Below are 24911 nucleotides of genomic sequence, written 5' to 3' on the forward strand. Positions count from 1 at the left end.
AAGTATATGCATATGTGTACTGGAACAACATCAGAAGATAATCTAGGTGAATAAATGGGTATAAGTAAAGGATGAGTAAAATAAGTGTAAGAACATAAAAAGCAATATATAAGTGATGTTGTTACACCAACAAAAAACATATAATAGGGTGCGTACAAAGGTAAAAATAAAAGTGGAAATGATATCTAAATGCTAATGTAATAAATAAAAAATTATAAAAATTACTAAATAATATTAATTATATATATATATATATATATATATATATATAAAAATATACATATATATATATATATATATATATATATATATATATATACACACATAAACACATATATGTTATGTGCATACATATATACAGACAGATATGAGTGATAATAAAAAAGTGTGGGAAGGTGTGGGAAGGAATGATAATAAATCGATAATGACAATGGGGGAGATTTATCAAAACCTGTCCAGAGGAAAAGTTGCCCAGTTGCCCATAGCAACCAATCAGATCGCTTCTTTCATTTTTAACAAGGCCTCTGCAAAATGAAAGAAGCGATCTGATTGGTTGCTATGGGCAACTGGCAACTTTTCCTCTGGACAGGTTTTGATAAATCTCCCCCAATATGTGCAATATGAACAATAATGGTGTGAGGAAAGAACCGGACAAAAAAGGGAGTGTGCAAAAATAAGTTGTGTGAAGCAAAAGTGAAAGGAAATAATAGTGAATGTGTTATGTATATATCTGTATAAATTATACATCCAAATACTGCAAAGTGAAAAAGGCCACAAAGTGAAGAATGGTGCAAAAAGAAAAAAAGAAAAACAGGATATTGGAGTGATAATGAGAACGTGAGTGTTGTAGTGAATGAGCATAAGGTGAGAAAAAAACACATAGAGTCCGGGTTAAGAGGGGGCAAGTGCATATATGTGGCGGGTAAAATGCTTGTGAAACATTACAAAATAATCACTATGGTGAGAAATGATTGTGTGACCCACACATAATCATATAATGGGATTAAGTGACTAGATAAATATATGGGATCCAGAGTCCCCAATAATAAGGAAAATAAATATGAGTAATAAGTAAATAAAAAACTAATAAAATAAATATAAAATTGAAGTGTGTGAAGGAGGAAATTAATAATAAGATATACCATGTATATATATATATATATATATATATATATATATTATTTAGTAATTTTTATCAATTTTTATTTATTACATTAGCATATAGATATCATTTCCATTTTTATTTTTACCTTTGTATGCACCCTATTATATGTTTTTTGTTGGTGTAACAACATAATTTATATATATATATATATATATATATATATATATATATATATATATATATATATATATATTGCTTTTTATTTTCTTACACTTATTTTACTCATCCTTTACTTATACCCATTTATTCACCTAGATTATCTTCTGATGTTGTTCCAGTACACGTATGCATATACTTATATTCATATACATTATTTATTTATCATTCATTCACTTACCTTATTAATTCACTGTCATTATTATTATTTTTTTTTATATTTTTTCAATATCTGGTAGTTTTCATTAATTATTTACTTATTTTAATTTTTTATTCATTATTCTTTCACTCATCCCTTCTACCTATGTCCTTATTTTTGCAATATTTCACTTAACAGTTCCCATTATCATTTACCATTATACATTTATATGTCTGTCCAGTCCTGAGGATGCATTTCATTGGATTGAGTATTTATTATCATCTGCTTGCAATTTGTCCGCCCTCCACTAGATGTCATTATCCTACTCACTGTGTCACTCGAGCGCGTGCCCAGCCTAGGCCTCTCACGGGCGTTCGGGGGATCGCATCTTAGTGATTCCGGTCACGTGACATTTATTTACGTGGCTTGGTCATGTGACGTGGTCTCTCCGTACGCCGGGGATGGTGTCAGCGGCTCGGCGCACGCCATTAGCAGCCACACAGGGAGTTAACCACACGTGTTTTATATATTATTTTAATATACTGACTGGCCATTGTGTATGCTGTATTTTATGTCTCTGTGATTGTTCTAATCCTGTTGTGGGTATTGTGTAACATTAATTTTTTGTAATATTATGCACTTTACTGCTGGTGTTTAAGTATCTGTACCTACCAGCATACAGCACCTTATTTAAATTGCACTTTGCATTTTTTATACCGCATATATACTAAGCTGCTATTATATTAATTGGTGTCTGTATTCATGCAATTTGGTTGATCAGTGGTTTATGTGCAATACCCCTACACTACCACCCCTGCTGCAGGGCATCCGGTCTTGCCGTTTTTTGTGATGTATTGTTTTCCTCTTTATGTGTGTATCTAATTTTAGTGTATACCAATACATTTATTTTATCTTTGTACAAGTGACTCTTTGGGCTTCCTTTGCTCTTTTTGTTTATATTACATATAACAGAACCTGACGTGAATGGGAATGAGCCCTTACAGATATGTGATATTGGAACATTTCATCTCAATAAATAAATGATCAAATCTAATATTTTATGTAACCTGTTTGTGTAATTTCATTCTCATTCTCATACTGTTTGGTGTTTTAGAATGGATACCAATGCATCCTGTTTGACCAAGTTTACTGATTGACCAAGTTTCCTGGGACTTCCCTGGGGTTTTCGTTGGCACTGAAGACCATAATGTTCTTGCCAGTAGTATAGCGATATACACAAATCACAAAGTTTTATAGTAGTGACAGGTCCGATTTAAAGAAACTCTTAGAGCACATTGTATTGTTTCTCAAGGAAAAATATGCACTCCAAAAATATTCTCCATTGTCCTGATTCATGCAGTTTATACCAGTGAGTTAGAAGCTGAGACTGTTATTGTACGCCTAACATTGGATTAGAGATATCTGCTACTTGATTTAAAGCTGTGATTATATGCAAACAGAATCACATTTCTGTACTCCTGTGGCCAGACATATTAGCTCATTTCTCTCCAAAATTGTTCTGTTTTTCCAAATCCTGGAGCTATGAGAATGGACTTTTGCATCTCAATATATAGCAATATAGCCTTGAACATCAGAAACTGCTTTTACCAGACACCCGGCCAGCATTAGCATAGGTGTATGGACATAGAAGCATATTGCTCTGAATCAGAATAGTTTTTGGACAATATCCATTGAAGTAATGGACTACTTTCTTCTTTCAATGAATATTCCGTTTGAGCCTAATGCAGAAATGCCAAGACAAGTGAATTGTAAGGTATGCTGCCCCTTTCTTTAGCTATTAAACTCTGTTCTTTAAAATACTACATTGCTCAAAAAAATAAAGGGATCACTAAGACAACACATCCTAGATATGAATGAATAAACTAATCGTATGAAATACTTTCGTCTTTACATAGTTAAATGTGCTGACATCAAAATCACACAAAAAATATCAATGGAAATCAAATTTATCAACCCATGGAGGTCTGGATATGGAGTCACACTCAAAATCAAAGTGGAAAACCACACTACAGGCTGATCCAACTCTGATGTAATGTCCTTAAAACAAGTCAAAATGAGGCTCAGTAGTGTGTGTGACCTCCATGTACCTGTATCACCTCCCTACAATGCCTGGGCATGCTCCTGATGAGGTGGCAGATGGTGTCCTGAGGGATATCCTCCCAGACCTGGACTAAAGCATCCGCCAACTCCTGGACAGACTGTGTTGCAACGTGGCATTGGTGGATGGAGGGAGACATGATGTCCCAGATGTGCTCAATGTGATTCAGGTCTGGGGAACGGGTGGGCCAGTCCGTAGCATCAATGCCTTCCTCATGCAGGAACTGCTGACACACTCCAGCCACGAGATCTAGCACTCTGGCAAGCACATGGAGGGCTGTGCGGCCCCCCAAAGAAATGCCACCCCACACCATTTCTGATCCACAGCCAAACAGGTCATGCTGGAGGATGTTGCAGGCAGCAGAACGTTCTCCACAGTGTCTCCAGACTCTGTCATGTCTGTCACATGTGCTCAGTGTGAATCTGCTTTCATCTGTGAAGAGCACAGGGCGTCAGTGGCGAATTTGCCAATCTTGGTGTTCTCTGGCAAATGCCAAACGTCCTGCACGGTGTTGGGCTGTAAGCAAACCCCCCAGCTGTGGACATTGAGCCCTCATTCCAACCTCATGGAGTCTGTTTCTGACTGTTTGAGTGGACACATGTACATTTGTGGCCTGCTGGAGGTCATTTTGCAGGGCTCTGGTAGTGCTCCTCCTTGCACAAAGGCAGAGGTAGCGGTCCTGCTGCAGGGTTGTTGCCCTCCTACGGTCTCCTCCACATCTCCTGATATACTGGCCTGTCTCCTGGTAGTGCCTCCATGCTCTGGACACTACGCTGACAGACACAGCAAACCTTCTTGCTTGCAGCTCGCATTAATGCGCCATCCAGGATGAGCTGCACTACCTGAGCCACTTGTGTGGGTTGTAGACTCCATCTCATGCTACCACTAGAGTGAAAGCAATTTCAGCATTCAAAAGTGACCAAAACATCAGCCAGGAAGCATAGGAACTTAGAAGTGGTCTGTGGTCACCAGCTGCAGAACCACTCCTTTATTGGGTCTGTCTTGCTTATTGCCTATAATTTCCACCTTTTGTCTGTTCCATTTGCACAACAGCATGTGAAATTGATTGTCAATCAGTGTTGCTTCCTGAGTGGACAGTGTGATTTCACAGGAGTGTTTTCTTTCGAGCAGTGTAGTTGCACAGAATATTGAATGATAATGATTATTAATGACATTGAAATATTACAAAAGGTTGAATTTAAGCCTGTCTGGATAGATTCCATATTCCCTGTCCATTTACCCAAACATAGCAAACCATTCCTTTTGGGTTTACCTAATTTTCGAAAAGATATGGTACATATAAAATTGTGGTGGCCCAGTACAGGAGTTACACCCCTGTGCCCTTGCTGCCCTCTCAGGCAGCCTCCATACAGTGTCCCCTGCCCCCCTCCCCTTCGCACCTGTTCCATTGTCTATTCATTTATATGCCTGCTATATAATGTATTATACCCGAAATGTGTTATACCTTTAAGACCAGTTGTCATGTGATGAACCTGTTGTCATGTGATTGTAACCCAGTGAGGTACCAGTGATCATGTGACATAAGGGTGACCTATGGGAATCCTCCTAGTCTCCCCCATATAATCCCTGGGAGGAGCTTGCTCACTCTCTTAGCTCTTACTCTCTTGTATGCTGAGTTGCAGTGAGGTAAAGTCCTTGGTGTGTGTCTGGAATCCAGAGGAGGCATAAAGTCAGTCAAGCAGCCACGGATTCTCAAGTTCATTACCCCACAGGTCAAGTCAAAGCCTGGTAAGCTACAGAAGAGGTGAAGTCAGTCATAGTCTGCCATAGTCAAGTCAGTCCAAGTCAACCTGGCTCAAGTCAGTGTGGCCTGCATCAATATTGTCCATGTCCACTACAAGTCCCAGCAAGTCCTAAGGTCTCTGAAGTCACTGGTCCCCACCGTGGGCCTAGCTAAGCTGTATAGACTGTTACATCTGTCTGACTCAGTAAAGCTGCTGTTGTTCCGTAACTTGACTTTGGAGTCATTATTTGCCCAGGATACAGTGGTATTCTTTCGGGTGGTGTAGAGGATAAACCACATCCTTGAGTCACAAACACAAGGGGTTAATGCCATCTGCCCCTCGGGTAATTCCATCTGCCCTCATCACACCCTCACCACAACTTTTGGCGTCCTACGAACAGGATACAGGTGTGCGCCGTATGCCAAAAGTACCCCCCAGACTGAACTGTGTCCAGTATTGCAGAGTAAAATTCGCACGCAGATGCAAACAAAAATTGTGTCAGAAATTTTACGGGACTTTGTCAGTGAAAAGTGTTTAATCCGAGGCGCTTGTGAAATAGAGGGGGTGGGGGGTGAAGAAAAGACTGTTATCTGCCATTGTGAACTGTCCGGTGTCTCCAGCGCGTGCGGCCGCAGCTCCGCCCCGTCAGTCCCCAACCTTGATGCCTCTTCAGTACCGCGAGGAGGAACCGAAGACCCACCCTATTTGGCACAGGGGAAGATTTTGCTGCACTTAAGCAATCATCTTAAAGGTGAACATACCTTATTCTTCTTAAAGCCACAGCGCACTCAAAAAGCAAAGGAATGTCTGAACCTATTACCACAGATCTACCGGGCGGGCCAGCACCCCCTCATCTCTAGCAGCAACATCGTCACCTGCTCCAGTCTCCAGGGTCCTGTCCCCCTTGCCTGCAGTCAACATCAACAGTTCTGGTGTCCCAGTGTCTGCACCAGTATTCATGGGGAACCCTGTCCTTCCTAACTACAATGGAGACCCCTTTACCCTGAGAGATTACAAAGAGAGGATCCAGAGTTTGTGTGTCTTTTACTCTTTCCCTCCTAACCAACAGGCGCAATTGCTAACTTCAGGGACCGGCACTAGAGGAAGTCTGCACCTGGCATGCATCTGAGAAGGCGACGATGGAGCAGATCTTTGAAGGACTGTACCCGGTATTTGAGTCACATTCTCCATCAGAGGTACATCTCCGGCTGTATGAAAGTTGACAAAAGCTAGATGAGACCTTGAGAGCATATGCTGTAGCCCTACAGAATACCCTAGAGACTGTCCAGAAGTTAGATGGTATAACTCCCGAGCAGGGCAACAAAGTGTTAATGGACAGATTCATTGATGGAGCCCATAATAAGTGGGACAAGGCCCAACTGAGAATGTTGGCAGTCCAAAATCCAAATATGTTATTTCCTGCTTTTAAGAGACTAACTATCCAAGTAATTGATTCTGAGGCAGAGTCCAAAGATGTTTGAACCCCCCTTGCACCTGCTCAGGGGCCTGCAGGGCAACAGTCAGGCCTATACCGCCCCATTCAATTGTCCCGGCCACAGTCCAAGAAACAATGCCAGTCACTACAGCTTCAGACTTACAGAGCATTAAACAAGACCTTAAACAATTGACTAACACCATCAAGGAGCTCGCCACTGGCCTGCTCCACTCTCCTGTGAGCAATCCTTGCCTAGAAAATCCCCTTCTGCTCCTGCCCCATGTAATCCCAATTTCTGTGCTCCTTCACCCGCTAGGTATTCTGGGAGTAACAGGCCCTTCTTTACTTACTGTAACAAGTCCGGCCACTGGAAAATGCACTGCTGGGGTTTAACCCCTAAACCTCTTAAGGACCCAGGACGTACTAAAACGTCCTGGCACCCTGGGCTTTATGGACCCAGGACGTACTAGTACGTCCTGGTGTTTCTCCGGTCTCTGCCGCGTCCCTGGCAGAGATCAGAAACGGATGCCTGCTGAAATGCTTCAGCAGGCATCCAGGGCAAATGCCGAGGGGGGCCATGTAGGCCCCCCATGTCGGCGATCGCCGCAAATCGCAAGGGAAATTGCCCCTGCGATCTGCGGCGATACCGGGCTGATCGGGTCTCTGAGACCCGACCGCCCGGTATTTTTGCATGATCCCGGTTGTCACAGACAGCCAGGACCATGCTGGAGTATAGGAGCGAGGTGGCAAGCCGGCCACCTCCTCCTATACCCTGCGATCTGTCGGTTAGTTAACCGACCAATCACAGGGGGGGGGCGGTTACTCCCTCCCGCCCTGCCCGGCCCCTTGAAGTCCGGAGATGACGGGAGGAAGACCGGAGGATGCGGCGGGGGACAGGGGAATGCTGAAGACCGGCCCCGGTACTTACCTTGTCCCTGAAGACCCGGATCTTGGCGATGAAGATGGCGGCGGCGGCGACAGGTGAGTAGATCTTCAGCCGCGGTCGGGCCCTTTACAGCAATGCACGTCGCCGTAAAGCGACATGCATTGCTGTAATGGGACCCTGTAAACTACAACTCCCAGCATGCCCAGACAGCCGTTGGCGTCTGGGCATGCTGGGAGTTGCAGTTTTGCAACATCTGGAGGTCCACAGTTTGGAGACCACTGTGCCCTTCTAGATGTTGCAAAACTACACATCCTCAGCATGCCCTTACTGTCCAGGCATGCTGGGAGTTGTAGTTCTGTAACATCTGGCCCTTCAGATGTTGCAGAACTACAACTCCCAGCATGCCTGGACAGTTTTGGCATACTGGGAGTTGTAGTTTTGCAACATCTGGAGGGCTACAGCTTGGACACCACTACACAGTGGTCCCCAAACTGTTCTCCTCCAGCTGTTGCGTAACCACTACTCCCAATATGCCCTTCGGCTGCCTGGGCATGCTGGGGGTTGTGGTTTTGCAACAACTGGAGGCACACTGGTTGGGACACATTGTCTGTTTCCTAAATCAGCGTTTCCCAACCCGTGTGCCTCCAGCTGTTGCAAAACTATAACTACCAGCATGCACTGATAGACCGTGCATGCTGGGAGTTGTAGTTTTGCAACAGCTGGAGGTTCCCCACCCTGTGAATGTACAGGGTACATTCACATGGGCAGGGGGCTTAAAGTGAGTATCAGGCTGCAAGTTTGCGATGCAGCAAATTTTGCGCAGCAGCTCAAACTCGCAACAGGAAACTCACTGTAATCGCCCGCCCGTGCGACTGTACCCTAATAACACTACTCTACACTAACACAAAATAAAATAAGTAAAAAACACTACATATACACATACCCCTACACAGCCCCCCTCCCCTCCCCAATAAAAATGAAAAACGTCTGGTACGCCACTGTTTCCAAAATGGAGCCTCCAGCTGTTGCAAAACAACAACTCCCAGTATTGCCGGACAGCCGTTGACTGTCCAAGCATGCTGGGAGTTTTGCAACAGCTGGAGGCACCCTGTTTGGGAATCGCTGGCGTAGAATACACCTATGTCCACCCCTATGCAAATCCCTAATTCAGGCCTCAAATGCACATGGCGCTCTCCCTTTGGAGCCCTGTCGTATTTCAAGGCAACAGTTTAGGGCCACATATGGGGTATCGCCGTACTCGGGAGAAATTGCCTAACAAATTTTGGGGGGCTTTTTCTCCTTTCACCCCTTATGAAAAGGGGAAGTTGGGGTCTACACCAGCATGTTAGTGTAAAAAAAATTTTTTTTTACACTAACATGCTGGTGTTGCCCTATACTTTTCATTTTGACAAGAGGTAAAAGGGAAAAAAGCCCCCCAAAATTTGTAATGCAATTTCTCCCGAGTACGGAGATACCCCATATGTGGGCGTAAAGTGCTCTGGGGGCGCACAACAAGGCCCAGAAGGGAGAGTGTGCCATGTACATTTGAGGTGATTTGCACAGGGGTGGCTGATTGTTACAGCGGTTTTGACAAACGTAAAAAAAACAAAACCACACATGTGACCCCATTTTGGAAACTACACCCCTCACGAAATGTAATGAGGGGTGCAGTGAGCATTTACACCCCACTGGTGTCTGACAGATCTTTGGAACAGTGGGCTGTGCAAATAAAAATTTTTGTACAGCCCACTGTTCCAAAGATCTGACAGACACCAGTGGGGGTAAATGCTCACTGTACCCCTTGTTACGTTCCTCAAGGGGTCTAGTTTCCAAAATGGTATGCCATGTGGAGGTTATTTTGCTGTCCTGGCACGGGCTTCCTAAATGCGACATGCCCCCGAGCAAAATTTGCTCTCAAAAAGCCAAATATGACTCCTTCTCTTCTGAGCATTGTAGTTCGCCCGTAGTGCACTTCAGGTCAACTTATGGGGTACCTCCATACTCAGAAGAGATGGGGTTACAAATTTTGGGGGGTATTTTCTGCTATTAACCCTTGCAAAATGTGAAATTTGGGGGGAAACACACATTTTAGTGAAATTTTTTTTTTCTTTTTACATATGCAAAAGTCGTGAAACACCTGTGGGGTATTAAGGCTCACTTAATTCCTTGTTACGTTCCTCAAGAGGTCTAGTTTTCAAAATGGTATGCCATGTGTTTTTTTTTCCTGTTCTGGCACCATAGGGGCTTCCCAAATGCAACCTGCCCCCCAAAAACCATCTCTGAAAAACGTACTCTCCAAAATCCCCTTGTCGCTCCTTCGCTTCTGAGCCCTCTACTGCGCCCGCCAAACACTTTACATAGACATATGAGGTATGTGCTTACTCGAGAGAAATGGGGCTACAAATACAAGTATAAATTTTCTCCTTTTACCCCTTGTAAAAATTCAAAAATTGGGTCTACAAGAAAATGCAAGTGTAAAAAATGAAGATTGTGAATTTTCTCCTTCACTTTGCTGCTATTCCTGTGAAACACCTAAAGGGTTAAAATGCTGACTGAATGTCATTTTGAATACTTTGGGGGGTGCAGTTTTTATAATGGGGTCATTTATGGGGTATTTCTAATATGAAGACCCTTCAAATCCACTTCAAACCTGAACTGGTTCCTGAAAAATAGAGAGTTTGAACATTTTGTGAAAAATTGGAAAATTGCTGCTGAACTTTGAAGCCCTCTGGTGTCTTCCAAAAGTAAAAACTCATCAATTTTATGATTCAATCATAAAGTAGACATATTGTATATGTGAATAAAATAAAAAAAATATTTGGAATATCCATTTTCCTTACAAGCAGAGAGCTTCAAAGTTAGAAAAATGCTAAATTTTCAAATTTTTCATCAAATTTTGGGATTTTTCAGCAAGAAAGGATGCAAGTTACCACAAAATTTTACCACTATGTTAAAGTAGAATATGTCACGAAAAAACAATCTCGGAATCAGAATCATAACTAAAAGCATTCCAGAGTTATTAATGTTTAAAGTGACAGTGGTCAGATGTTCAAAAAATGGCCGGGTCCTAAGGTGTAAAATGGCTGGGTCCTTAAGGGGTTAAGGACACAGGGTTTTTCAGTTTTTGCATTTTCGTTTTTTCCTTCTTACCTTTTAAAAATCATAACCCTTTCAATTTTCCACCTAAAAAATCCATATTATGGCTTATTTTTTGCATCACCAATTCTACTTTGCAGTGACATAGCATTTTACCCAAAAATCCACGGCGAAACGGAAAAAAAAATCATTGTTCGACAAAATCGAAGAAAAAACACCATTTTGTAACTTTTGGGCGCTTCCGTTTGTACGCAGTGCATATTTGGGTAAAAATGACACCTTATCATTATTCTGTAGGTCCATATGGTTAAATTGGTACCCTACCTATATAGGTTTCATTTTGTCGTAATTTATACGTTTAAAAATGTTCTCTTCTGACCCCTATAACTTTTTTTATTTTCAAACATACAGGGCAGTGATCTGAAGTTTTTATCAGTACCATTTTTGTTTTGATCGGACCTTTTGATAATTTTTTATTCATTTTTTAATGGTATAAAAAGTGACCAAAAATAAGCTTTTTGGGACTTTAGATTATTTTTTTACGTGTACGCCATTGACCGTGCGGTTTAATTAACGCTATATTTTTTTAGTTCGGACATTTACGCACGCGGCGATACCACATATGTTTATTTTTATTTACACTGTTTTATTTTTTATGGGAAAAGGGGGGTGATTCAAACTTTTATTAGGGAAGGGGTTAAATGATCTTTATTAACACTTTTTTTTAACTTTTTTTTTGCAATGTTATAGCTCCCATAGGGAGCTATAACACTGCACACACTGATCTTTTACACAGATCCCTGGCGTGCATTAACACGTCTGTGATCAGTGTTATCGGTGCTTGACTGCTCCTGCCTGGATCTCAGGCACGGAGCAGTCATTCGCCGATCGGACACCGAGGAGGCAGGTAAGGGCCCTCCCGGTGTCCTGTAAGCTGTTTGGGATGCTGCAATTTCACTGTGGCTGTCCCGAACAGCCCGACTGAGCAGCTGGGATACTTTCATTTTCGCTTCAGACGTGGCGGTCAATTTTGATCGCCGCGTCTGAAGGGTTAATACAGGGCATCACCGCAATCGGTGATGTCCTGTATTAGCCGCAGGTCCCGGCCGGGACCGACCCAATATGATGTGGGGTCACTGCGGGAGCCCGCGGAGGACGTAAATATACGTCCTTTGTCGTTAAGGGGTTAAATGGAATTCCCTCAGGGGTCAAGGACCTCTCTCCCCTCAGGAGAAAAGTCGGCAAGCTCAACTCCAGAACGACCTAAGTTAGACTTTATGTCGCCTCCTGCCCCTTTGTAACGGTTATTGTAGAAAGTGTACCTTTAGAGGCATTAAAAGATACAGGGTCACAAGTGTCTGCCATATCTAAATGTGTTTTCTATCAGCATTGGGATGCTTGTGTATTGTGTGAGCCTGATGTTAATTTCCAAGTAGTTGCAGGTAATGGGCAACCAGTCCCCAGACATGGATACTGGGGGTCAGACATGTACTTACCAGGCAGGGAGTGATTGTAACTAATGTGTCAGATAAGGGGTCAGCTGAGTTTATATTGGGGATGAACATTATGAAAACATTTTCACTGCGATATTAGATGTCTTGTATGCCTCTCTTCCGCATATGTCCCCTTCAGACCAGCGGGCTGTGCAGCACCACTTGAAAGTTCTACATGCGGAGCAGATGTTTGCAAATAAGCAAGGTAAAATCTGCAGAGTACGATTTCAAGATATCAGGTCGGTGACCTTATAACCCAACACTGAAACCATCATCTGGTGCCATGCACGTCCCGGAGTCAAGAATAGGAACTATCAGGCCTTGCTGGAACCTATGCAATTAGAAGATAATCCTCTTGTCATAGCTGCGAGAAGTCTCGTCACTGTCACCAACGGGAGAGTCCCGGTGCACTTAGTAAACCTGTCTGATTCTGCTACTGTCTTACCCAAATACACTCCAGTGGCTCAGTTGTACCTGCTAAAGCCGAAAGACATTGTGACAGAATGACTGGTGGCCGACAGCGTGCAGCTCGAGTTTCGGATTGATCCAATGCTAACCCCCCTAGAACCTTGGTGGGCACAGCTCAAGGTTGGGGATGACACTACCCCAAGGGACCAGGTCAATGGAGTCATCAATGTAGCCAAAAGGTATCACAAAGCTTTCAGCAAACCCCCCATAGACTTCGGGAAGACTTCGATGATCCAGCACCATATCCTCACAGGCGACAGCCCGCCTATCAAGGAAAGGCACCGCACGGTCGCGTCAGGCATGTACCAGACTGTGAAGAAGAAGTTGACTGACATGAAAAAGGCGGATGTAATACAAGAAAGTCAGAATCCCTGGGCGGCACCACTTGTACTGGTCAAAAAGCAAGATGGAACCATCCGGTTCTGTGTCGACTACAGGAAGCTAAATAATGTCACAAATAAGGACGCTTATCCTTTGGCAAGGATCGAGGAGTCGCTTACGGCACTCGGGTCTGCTGCTTACTTCTCCACACTGGATTTGACCAGCAGATACTGGCAAGTGCCCATGGCCATGGAGAATCGGGAGAAGTATGCCATTCTGGCTATGTAATGCCCCTTCTACGTTCCAGGGTCTGATGGAAAGGTGCCTGGGTCATTTGAATTTCCAAAGCGTCTTGTTGTACCTGGATGATGTCATCATGTATTCTAAATCTTACCAGGAACACATCAGTCATCTGTTAGACTTCTTTCAAGTCTTGATCAAGCATGGGCTGAAGATCAAACCATCAAAGTGTCACTTGCTTAAACGCCAGGTCCATTACTTGGGTCATGTTGTCAGCGCAGAGGGAGTTCAGCCCAATCCTGAAATTGTGGAAGCTGTCAACAACTGGCCTACCCAGCGCATGGTGAAAGATGTCAGGAGCTTCCTGGGATTTGCCAGCTACTACCGCCGCTTCATTCCACACTTTGCCCAAATTGCAAAACCACTCACCACTCTCCTACAGGGTATGGCGAAGGAGAACTACAATGGAAGACTACCTGTTGAATGGGCCGACGAGCAAGAGACAGCGTTCTGAGCTCTTAAACGTCTGCTGACAGAACCACCCATCTTGGCATATCCAGACTTCAGTCAGCCATTCCGGCTATATACTGATGCCAGTTTTGATGGTCTGGGAGCTGTCCTGTCCCAAGTCCAGGAAGTCCAGTCATAACCCGCGAGGAGCAGAAAAGAACGATTCTAATTACAGCTCATTCAAGTTGAAATTTCTTGCCCTGGTATGGGCCGTGACCGAAAAATTCAAAGACTATCGGTCTGCCATGCCTTTTATTATCTACATGGATAATAACCCATTGGCCCACCTGAGCACTGCCAAGTTGGGTGCAATCGAACAGTTTCGGGCTTCAAGATTAGCCAATTACAGTTTTACCATCAAGTACAGAAGCGGCAAGTCGAATGTCAATGCCGATGTACTGTCTCGGATAACCCCCGGCGAAGAGCCCACCGTCGAAGACGTGTTGGAAGATGTGGAGGTGCCCCCATTTTATCAATGGTCCATGAACCAGAATGTTGTGACCGTCCTCATGGACGGTGAACCCAGGTCCGAAAAGGTTAAAGAAGACCTATACACCTGGAAGACTCTTCAAAACGAAAGTCGAGTCATGGGGGATCTGTTGGACTACCTTCTGCAAAAAGTTACCAACCAAAAAGTTACCAACCCGTGTGCAAAAAGGGCTGTTGTACCAAAATTCTTTGGATCCTGTCTCTGGTGATCGATATAATCAGATTCTGGTTCCCCGAAGAGATGCGGCGATGGTCCTCAACGCATACCATGACCAGTCGGGACACTTTGGAGTCCACAAGACCGAAGCCACTGTCAGGCGAAGGCTCTATTGGATCGGAATGCGGAGCGACATAAAAAAATAGTGCAGTGAATGTGCTGTCTGTAACGTCACCAAGAATGTGCGCAAGGACGCAAGAGCACCCCTCTATTCCATCCAGAGTGACAGACCCAACCAGTTGGTCATTAGACCATGTGAGATTGTCTCCTACCCTGTCCGGGTATACCTATGCTCTCCCCATAGTGAATCATTATTCCAAGTGGGTTGTTGTTGTACCTGTCAAACATCTCACAGCCAAGACAGCGGCCCAGATGTTCTACTAAAAATGAGTGCAAACCCTTGGGTGTCCGTAGTCTGTCTTAACTGACCGTGGAACGGCCTTCGAGGCCCAACTCTTCCAAGAACTGTGTCAATTCCACTACTGCAAGAAACTCTGGACCACCACCTATCACCCCCAGGGGAAAGGGCTCTGTTAATGTATCAACCAAGTCTTCATCCACATGCTGCGTGCAGCTTCTGTACGCAGCATGTGGATGAAGACTTGGTTGATACATTAACAGAGCCCTTTCCCCTGGGGGTGATAGGTGGTGGTCCAGAGTTTCTTGCAGTAGTGGAATTTTTGCCCGAGTTTTTGAAAATCTATAACAATACCGTACACTGTTCCATCGGATACATCCCCATCTTCTTGATGATTGGTCGACATGGGCCACTGCCGAAAGACCGAACGTTTGGATTGCAGGCCCCGATCAACATTTCTCCACAAGCGTTCCTGGAGTGGGTCTCCGACCATCAGAGGTGGATTCAAGAGGCCACGGAGATTGTCAGCAAGCAAATGGGCGAGGCCCAACAAGTTAGACTAACTAACAACACCCTATATGGTGACAGCCATACCCTATCCTGAGTCCGATGTATACGAAGAACAGAAGCCTGGGTATGAGCCACAAGTTGTCCACCGAAATTCGTGTCAAGCTCTGTCTCAAAGAAGATCTATCAGTGCTCCCAGCACCGTCTCCTCCAGATGTCTGACCTGCAAGTGAGTATGCTCATGGCGAGGGGATCCATCCATGGATTTCCCCATGTTTTCTCCAAATCAGCCAGCTTTCCTCTGTGAATCTCAAACCCCGGGACTAGTTCAACCAGCGTTAGTCAACACGCCAGTCCCAGTCCTGTCACCATTGGCTCCGACCTATATACCTGTCTCCAGTGTGGTGACCATGTCTCCAATATCTGCAATGTCTCAAGCACAAATGCCAGCAACCCTGAGTCCAGAAAGTTCTGAACCAATTCCAGCTCCTAACTTCACTGAAGAAGAGCCGGCTGAAGCTGCAGAAGCTCCAAGGGTTTCAGATTCCCCAGAGGTGTTGCTGTGCAGATCTCAAAGGTCAACTCAGGGACGGATACCAGCTAGGTACCGAGAGTGATAGTATATTTAGTCAGTCTAGCATAGATAATGCTAATGTCATGTGTATAGTGTTTTGCATATAAACTAGTCAATTGTCATGTCTAGTCAGGACTGTAGCTAAAATATATATTATTCAGTCCATACATAGTCAGAAATGTGTCTAACCATTTTTCCTGTCCATCGTGTACAGGGTACTCTACTGGCCAGAGGATTCCCCTGAAGCATAGGTGAAACATGTATAGAGGCAGAGTTACCATGTATAGGTAATCTTGTAATATTGTTACATTGTCTAAAAATGTGTCTAATTTTCTGATGATACCGGGTTCATACCGGGCTTCACCGCGATCGGTCATGTCCGGTAATAGATGCGGGTCCCGGACGTCGATGGTCACCGGGACCGACCCGATATGACGCGGGGTCACCGCGTGACCCCGCTTAATATCGCGGGAGCCGGCACAGGTTTTAAATATACGTCCTGCTTCTTTAAGGGGTTAAGAACATTGCTATATTTATATAGTAGCTGAGAGATAATATAAATGCACAGTAGAAGAAAAATAAAGATGTTTCCCACATGACAGCATAATAAATATTTGGCTTAATTATCTGATGACACAGGAGATATACTTGCCAAATCTCTGGGTGGCAAACACTATTAAAACCCTCTGGTGGCATAGCTGATGTATAAATCACTGGTGGCACAGACTTAAAAGAACAGAATATTTTTCTATTAAACAAAGGAACCGAAGGTCCTGTTTAATTGGATATATCTGCCTCTAAAAGGCACAACAAAATTAATATCCTATATCACTTGCTTTAGAATCAAAGTAGAACACACTCTAGCAACACTGTTTCGAAAGCAACATTGCACTGTGCTCCCTCTACAATCCCATGTGTTTAGAATTTATATAACAACTAGAGATGAGCGAATTTTTGAAAAATTCGATTCGGCTGATTCGCTGAATTTTCCCCAAAAATTTGCTTAGGTCCGAATTTATTTGCAGCAAATCACTATTAAAAATGTCTATTTCTGGCATACAGAGGGCCTCAATATGGGTGTAGAACACTTTGCCTTGGTGTAAAATGCACAGGGTGTTTGCGGGGTTAGTGAAATAATACTGTTATTCAGTATGACATGCAGATCAGAAGCGTCAATATTAGAATCACTGTCGCTGAGCGGCACAATGACAGAGCCTGGAGGTGGCATCAGTATGAGGAGACCATATAGTGCCTGAATTACACAGCGTGGAGGTGGCGGCAGCATGAAGAGACCATATAAGGGCAGAATGACATAGCCTGGAATTGGCGGCAGCATGAGGAGACCATATAGTGGCTGAATGACACAGCGTGGAGTTGGCGGCAGCATGAGGAAAACCTATAGTGGCTGAATGACACAGCCTGGAGTTGGCGGCAGCATGAGGAGACCATATAGTGACTGAATGACACAGCGTGGAGGTGGCAGCAGCATGAGGAGAACATATAGTGGCTGAATGACACAGCCTGGAGATGGCAGAAGCATGAGGAGAGCACATAGTGGCTGAATGACATAGCGTGGAGGTGGAGGCAGCATGAGGAGACCATATAGTGGCTGAATGACACAGCGTGGAGGTGACGGCAGCATGAGGTGACCATATAGTGCTTGAATAACACAGGGTGGAGGCGGCAGTATGAGAAGACCATATAGTGGCTGAATGAGACAGCGTGAAGTTGGCAGCAGCATGAGGAGAACATATAGTGGCTGAATGACACAACCTGGAGTTGGTGGCAGCATGAGGAGAACATATAGTGGCTAAATGACACATCCTGGAAGTGGCAGAAGCATGAGGAGGCCATATAGTGGCTGAATGACACAACCTGGAGTTGGCGGCAGCATGAGGAGAACATAAGGTGGCAGAATGAGACAGCCTGGAGCTGGCATCAGCATGAGGAGAACATATGGTGGCAGAATGAAACAGCCTGGAGGTGGCATCAGCATGAGGAGAACATGGTGGCAGAATGAGACAGCCTGGAGGTGGCATCAGCACGAGGAGAACATATTGTGGCAGAATGAAACAGCCTGAAGGTGGCAGCAGCAGCATCGGGAGTCCAGAAAGTGACCCCGTGACAGAGTGGTGCGGTGGGTGGCAATAACATGAAGGTGGGTGAAAAAAGAAGAACTTTCAGATGTGTGGCATCAGGCGGGTGGCAGGATCAGAATAGTAGCTGAGGCAGGTAGGCAGAAGAAAACAGTCTTTTTTGTAAAAGTGTTAGTGTGCACAAGTAAGTATTGAGGATTTGCCTTACGTAAAACTTAACTTTTAATAATATGCTTAGGATAAAATATATGGCCCCAATTTTTTTTTAATCAAACAAAAGGAAAAGTGTGCAAAAAACACCATGTGCCACCTACACCACCAAGTATTGATGTGATGCAAAGACCTCTAAAAGGTGGAAGGGAACAATGTGTGGTCCATTGTACCCGGTGGGGGGTAAAAACTTCCCCTGTAAGGCCCTACTCCCGCATTATTAATTCCCTTCTTGCAAATGTCACTTGCCTTAACCCCTTAAGGACGCAGGACGTAAATGTACGTCCTGGTGCGGTGGTACTTAACGCACCAGGACGTACATTTACATCCTGTGCATAACCGCGGGCATCGGAGTGATGCCCGTGTCATGCGCGGCTGATCCCGGCTGCTGACGCAGTCAGGGACCCGCCGGCAATGGCCGACGCCCGCGATCTCGCGGGCGTCCGCCATTAACCCCTCAGGTGCTGGGATCAATACAGATCCCGGCATCTGCGACAGTGCGCGATTTGAATGAATGATCGGATCGCCCGCAGCGCTGCTGCGGGGATCCGATCATTCATAACGCCGCACGGAGGTCCCCTCACCTTCCTCCGTCCGGCTCCCGGCGTCTTCTGCTCTGGTCTGTGATCGAGCAGACCAGAGCAGAAGATTGCCGATAACACTGATCTGTTCTATGTCCTATACATAGAACAGATCAGTATTAGCAATCATGGTATTGCTATGAATAGTCCCCTATGGGGAATGTAAAAAAATGTAAAAGTAAAAGTAAAAAAAAAGTGAAAAATCCCCTCCCCCAATAAAAAAGTAAAACGTCCGTTTTTTCCTATTTTACCCCCAAAAAGCGTAAAAAATTAATTTTATAGACATATTTGGTATCGCCGCATGCGTAAATGTCCAAACTATTAAAATAAAATGTTAATGATCCCGTACGGTGAACGGCGTGAACGAAAAAAAAAAAGTCCAAAATTGCTACTTTTTTAATACATTTTGTAAAAAAAAAATTATAAAAAATGTATTAAAAGTTTTTTATATGCAAATGTGGTATCAAAAAAAAGTACAGATCATGGCGCAAAAAATGAACCCCCATACCACCGCTTATACGGAAAAATAAAAAAGTTAGAGGTCATCAAAATAAAGGGATTATAAACGTACTAATTTGGTTAAAAAGTTTGTGATTTTTTTTAAGCGCAACAATAATAGAAAAGTATGTAATAATGGGTATCATTTTAATCGTAGTGACCCTCATAATAAATAACACACGTCATTTTTACCATAAATTGTACGGCGTGAAAACGAAACCTTCCAAAATTAGCAAAATTGCGTTTTTCTTTTTAATTTCCCCACAAAAATAGTGTTTTTGGGTTGCGCCATACATTTTATGATATAATGAGTTATGTCATTACAAAGGACAACTGGTCGCGCAAAAAACAAGCCCTCATACTAGTCTGTGGATGAAAATATAAAAGAGTTATCATTTTTAGAAGGCGAGGAGGAAAAAATGAAAATGTAAAAATTAAATTGTCTGAGTCCTCAAGGCCAAAATGGGCTGAGTCCTTAAGGGGTTAAAAAGGGCGGCCCCACACATGAACCTCTCTCTATTTCCATCTACAAATGCTGGCAGTTCCCAGGGTTTTTAGTTGGAAATAGGGATTGGTTCCTGGGATTGGTTTAAGAAGAGTAACACTTTTCTTGAAAATGTGGAAGGGAACAACGTATTGTCCATTGTAGCAGGTGGGTGTAAAAACTTCCCCTGTAAGGCCCTACTCTCGCTCTATTAATTCCCTTTTTGACAAGTGTTACTCACCCTAAAAAGGGCGGCCCCACACAGGAAACTCTCTATTTCCACCTAAAAGCCCTGCAAAATGGCAGTGTTTGTAGGGGGAAATAGGGAGAGGTTCCTGTGTGGGGCCGCCCTTTTTAGGGCGAGTAATACTTGCCAAGAAGGGAATTAATAATGCGAGAGTAGTGCCATATAGGGGAAGTTTTTACCCCCATCAGTTACATTGGACCATACGTTGTTCCCTTCCACCTTTCAAGGGTCTTTGCATCACATCAATACTTGGTGGTGTAGGTGGCACATGGTGTTTTTTGCACACCTTTCCTTTTGTTAAAATTTTGGGTACATATATTTTATCCTATGAAAAGTTACGTTTTAGCTAATGCATATCCTCAATACATACTTGTGGTAGGTTGCCAAGGAATGTCTGTAACTGGGGAGCAGCACCTTAACCCGTACAGGACCTAGGGCGTATGGATACGCCTTCTGTACCTGGGTCTTAAGGACACAGGGCGTACCCGTACGCCCGTGGGAATTTCGGTCCCTGCCGCGCACCGGGCGGGGATCGGGCTGGGGTGACTGCTGATATCGATCAGCAGGCACCCCGTGAAAATGCCCAGGGGGGTCATCAGACCCCGCCATGTCAGCGATCGGCGCAAATCGCAAGTGAATTCACACTTGCGATTTTCACCGATTCCGGGTCATACGGGTCTATGTTGACCCGGTGACCCGGAATATAAGGGGGATCGCGGTTGTCTAAGACACCCATGATCCCCCTCTAGCGATAGGAGTGAGGTGGCAGAGGTGCCACCCATCCTATCTCTGCTATTGGTGGTCTAGACGCGACCACCAATAGCAGATCAGGGGCGGGGGGTTTACTTTCGTTTTCCCCGTTCTGCCCACCCACAATAGGCGGGGCAGGACGGGGAAACGACGGGGACCAAACGCCGAAGATCCACTTACCCGTCGGTGCAAGCTGCGGGACAGGGTCGGCGGCGTTGATCGGCGCGGGCGGCGTGTTGTGCAGCAGAAGACGACGGCTCCCTGGATCCGACGGAAGCCGGTAAGTTGCCTAGCAACATCTCCAGATGTTGCAAAACTACAACTCCCAGCATGCCCAGACAGCTGCTGGGCATGGTGGGAGATGCAGTTTTGGAGGTCTACAGTTTAGAGACCACTGCACAGTGATCTCTATACTGTAGCACTCTAGATCTTGCAAAACTACAACTCCTAGCATGCCCACATAGCTGTTTGCTGTCTGTGCATGCTGAAATTTGTAGTTTTGCAACATCTGGATGTCCACAGTTTGGAGATCACAGTGCAGTAGTCTCTATCTGTAGCCCTCCAGATGTTGCAAAACTGCAAATCCCAGCATGCAGAAACAGCTGTCTCGGTATGCTGGGAGTTGTGGTTGCGATCCCTCCAGCTGTTGCATAACTAGATCTCCAAGCATGCCCTTCAGCGATCAGTACATGCTGGGAGTTGTAGTTTTGCAACAGCTATAGGCACGCTGGTTGGAAAATACTGAGTTAGGTAACAGAACCTAACTGAAGGTTTTCCAACCAGTGTGCCTCCAGCTGTTGCAAAACTTACACTCCCAGCATGCACAGTCTGTCCGTACATGCTGGGAGTTGTAGTTTTGAAACAGTTTGCCCCCCCCCCCCCCCATGTGAACGTACAGGGTACATTCACACGGGCGGGTTTACAGTTAGTTTCCTGCTTCAAGTATGAGCTGCGGCAAATTTTTCGCCGCAGCGCAAATTTCTAGCGGGAAGCTCACTGTAAACCTGCGCCCGTGTGAATGTACCCTAAAAACACTACACTACACTAACACATAATAAAGGGTAAAACACTACATAAACACCCCCTTACACTGTCCCCCCAATAAAAATGAAAAATGTATTGTAAGACAGTGTTTCCAAAAAGGAGCCTCCAGCTGTTGCAAAAGAACAACTCCCAGCATTTCCAGACAGCCACTGACTGTCCAGGCATGCTGGGAGTTTAGCAACAGCTGGAGACACCCTGTTTGGGAATCACTGGCGTAGAATACCCCTATGTCCACCCCAATGCAATCCCTAATTTAGTCCTCAAATGCGTATGGCGCTCTCTCACTTCGGAGCCCTGTCGTATTTCAAGGAAACAGTTTAGTGCCACATATGGGGTATCTCCGTAATCGGGAGAAATTGCGTTACAAATTTTAGGGGGCTTTTTCTCCTTTTACCCCTTATGAAATGGAAAAGTTGGGGGCTACACCAGCCTGTCAGTGTAAAAAATTTTAAAATTTTACACTAACATGCTGGTGTTGTCCTTTACTTTTTATTTGTTTTATAGTGTTAAAAGGAAAAAAAGCCCCCCAAAATTTGTAACGCAATTTCTCCTGAGTACAGAAATACCCCATATGTGGGCGTAAAATACTCTGCGGGCACACAACAAGGCTCAAGAGTGAGAGCGCACTATGTACATTTGAGGCCTAAATTGGTGATTTGCACAGGGGTGGCTGATTTTACAGCGGTTCTGACATAAACGCAAAAAAATAAATACCCACATGTGACCCCATTTTGGAAACTACACCCCTCACGGAAAGTAACAAGGGGTATAGTGAGCCTTTACACCCCACAGGTATTTGACGAATTTTCATTAAAGTTGGATGGAAAAATGAAAAAAAAAAAAAAATTCACAGAAATGCTGGTGTTACCCAAAATTTTTCATTTTCACAAGGAAACATAGGAAAAAAGCCCCCCAACATTTGTAACCCCATTTTTTCTGAGTAAGAACATACCTCATATGTGGATATAAAGTGCTCGGGGGCGAACTACAATGCTCAGAAGAGAAGGAGCACCATTGGGAGTTTGAAGATAAAATTTGTCCGGAATTGAAGGCTACGTGTGTTTACAAAGCCCCCATAGAGCCAGAACAATGGACCCCCCCCCACATATGACCCAATTTTGGAAACTACACCCCTCACGTAATGTAATAAGGGGTACAGTGAGCATTTACGCCCCACAGGTGTCTGACAGATTTTTGGTAAAGTGGTCCGTGAAAATGAAAAATGTAATTTTTCATTTGCACAGCCCACTGTTCCAAAGATCTGTCAAACGCCAGTGGGGTGTAAATACTCACTGCACCCCTTATTAAATTCTGTGGGTGGTGTAGTTTCCAAAATGGGGTCACGTGGGGGGGTCCACTGTTCTGGCACCACGGGGGGGCTTTGTAAACGCACATGGCCCCCGACTTCTATTCCAACCAAATTCTGTCTTCAAAAGCTCAATGGTGCTCCTTCTCTTCTGAGCATTGTAGTGCGCCAGCAAATCACTTGATGTCCACACATTGGGTATTTCCATACTCAGAAGAAATGGGGTTACAAATTTTGGGGGTCATTTTCTCCTATTACCCCTTGTAAAAATATAAAATGTGGGGGAAAACCAGCAATTTAGTGAAAACATTTTTTTTTTCTCATTTACACATCTGACTTTAGCAAAAAGTCGTCAAACACCTGTGAGGTTTTAAGGCTCACTGGACCCCTTGTTACGTGCCTTGAGGGGTGTAGTTTCCAAAATAGTATGCCATGTGAGTTTTTTTGCTGTTCTGGCACCATAGGGGCTTCCTAAATGCGACATGCCCCACAAAAACCATTTCAGAAAAACTCACTCTCCAAAATCCCATTGTCGCTCCTTCCTTTCTGAGCCCTCTACTGCGCCCGCGTACACTTGACATACACATATGAGGTATTTCCTTACTCGAGAGAAATTGGGCTACACATTTTAGGAAGATTTCTCTCCTTTAACCCCTTGTAAAAATTCAAAAATTGGGTCTACAAGAACATGCCAGTGTAAAAAATGAAGATTTTGAATTTTCTCCTTCAATTTGCTGCTATTCCTGTGAAACACCTAAAGGGTTAACAAACCTTTTGAATGTCATTTTGAATACTTTGGGGGTTGCAGTTTTCATAATGGGGTCATTTGTGGGGCATTTCTAATATGAAGACCCTTCAAATCCACTTCAAAACAGAACTGGTCCCTGAAAAATTTTGATTTTGAAAATTTGGTGAAAAATTTGAAAAATTGCTGCTGAACTTTGAAGCCCCCCGATGTCTTCCAAAAGTAAAAACATGTCAACGTTATGATGCAATCATAAAGTAGACATGTTGTATATGTTAATCAATATATAATTTATTTGGAATATTAATTTTCATTATAAGCAGAGAGCTTCAAAGTAAAAAAAAATGCTAAATTTACAATTTTTTCATCAAATTTTGGAATTTTTCACCAAGAAAAGATGTTCGACAAAATGTTACCACTTACGTAAAGTAGAATATGTCATGAAAAAACTGTCTTGGAATCAGAATGAAAGGTAAAAGCATTCCAGAGTTATTAATGTTAAAGTGACAGTGGTCAGATGTGCAAAAAATGGCCGGGTCCTACAGTGAAAATTGTCTGGGTCCTTAAAGGGTTAAATATGTTTTGCACTATCCATATTTGTGAAGTGTTGGTGTGGCACCATGGTCAATCTACTCTGATGCATCAGGCATTGGTGGGTGGAAATCCTGGCTGATCCATGCCTGATTCATAATTGGGATATTATGACCGTAAACACCCACTCTGATGGCACACTACTGGCCGGGCAGGACAGCTCTTCCAGGGCAAACTCTGCTAGTTGCGGCCACAAATCAAGTTTGGTTGCCCAGAAGTCAGCGGATCTTAAAGGTTTGTTGACATGGTCATGTTAAGGTATGCCACCACCTGCTGGTTCAGCTCCTGCTCCAGGTGTACCTGCTGCTGATGAATTGCTTCACTTTGGGGGTGAAGAAAGCTACTCATCAGTGTCTGTAGACTCAGGCTGCTGCTGATGGAGCTTGTACTGCTCCTGCCACCCACCCCTCCCCAGCAGCCATGGCAGTGGAAGGTGAGCAC

General features: G+C 44.2%; 1 long non-coding RNA gene across 1 annotated transcript in view; it reads left to right on the forward strand.

Moving 5' to 3' along the window:
• The first annotated feature begins 579 nt into the window (after positions 1 to 579).
• LOC130309982 (uncharacterized) overlaps positions 580 to 24911 on the forward strand; it is a 59337-nt gene continuing 35005 nt past the window's right edge. The window contains exons 1-2 of the long non-coding RNA XR_008858556.1: positions 580 to 864; positions 16133 to 16205. This is a non-coding gene — a long non-coding RNA (uncharacterized LOC130309982). The remainder of the gene's footprint in view (positions 865 to 16132; positions 16206 to 24911) is intronic.

The sequence above is a fragment of the Hyla sarda genome, chromosome 1 (assembly GCF_029499605.1).
Source record: "Hyla sarda isolate aHylSar1 chromosome 1, aHylSar1.hap1, whole genome shotgun sequence".
Lineage (NCBI taxonomy): Eukaryota > Metazoa > Chordata > Amphibia > Anura > Hylidae > Hyla > Hyla sarda.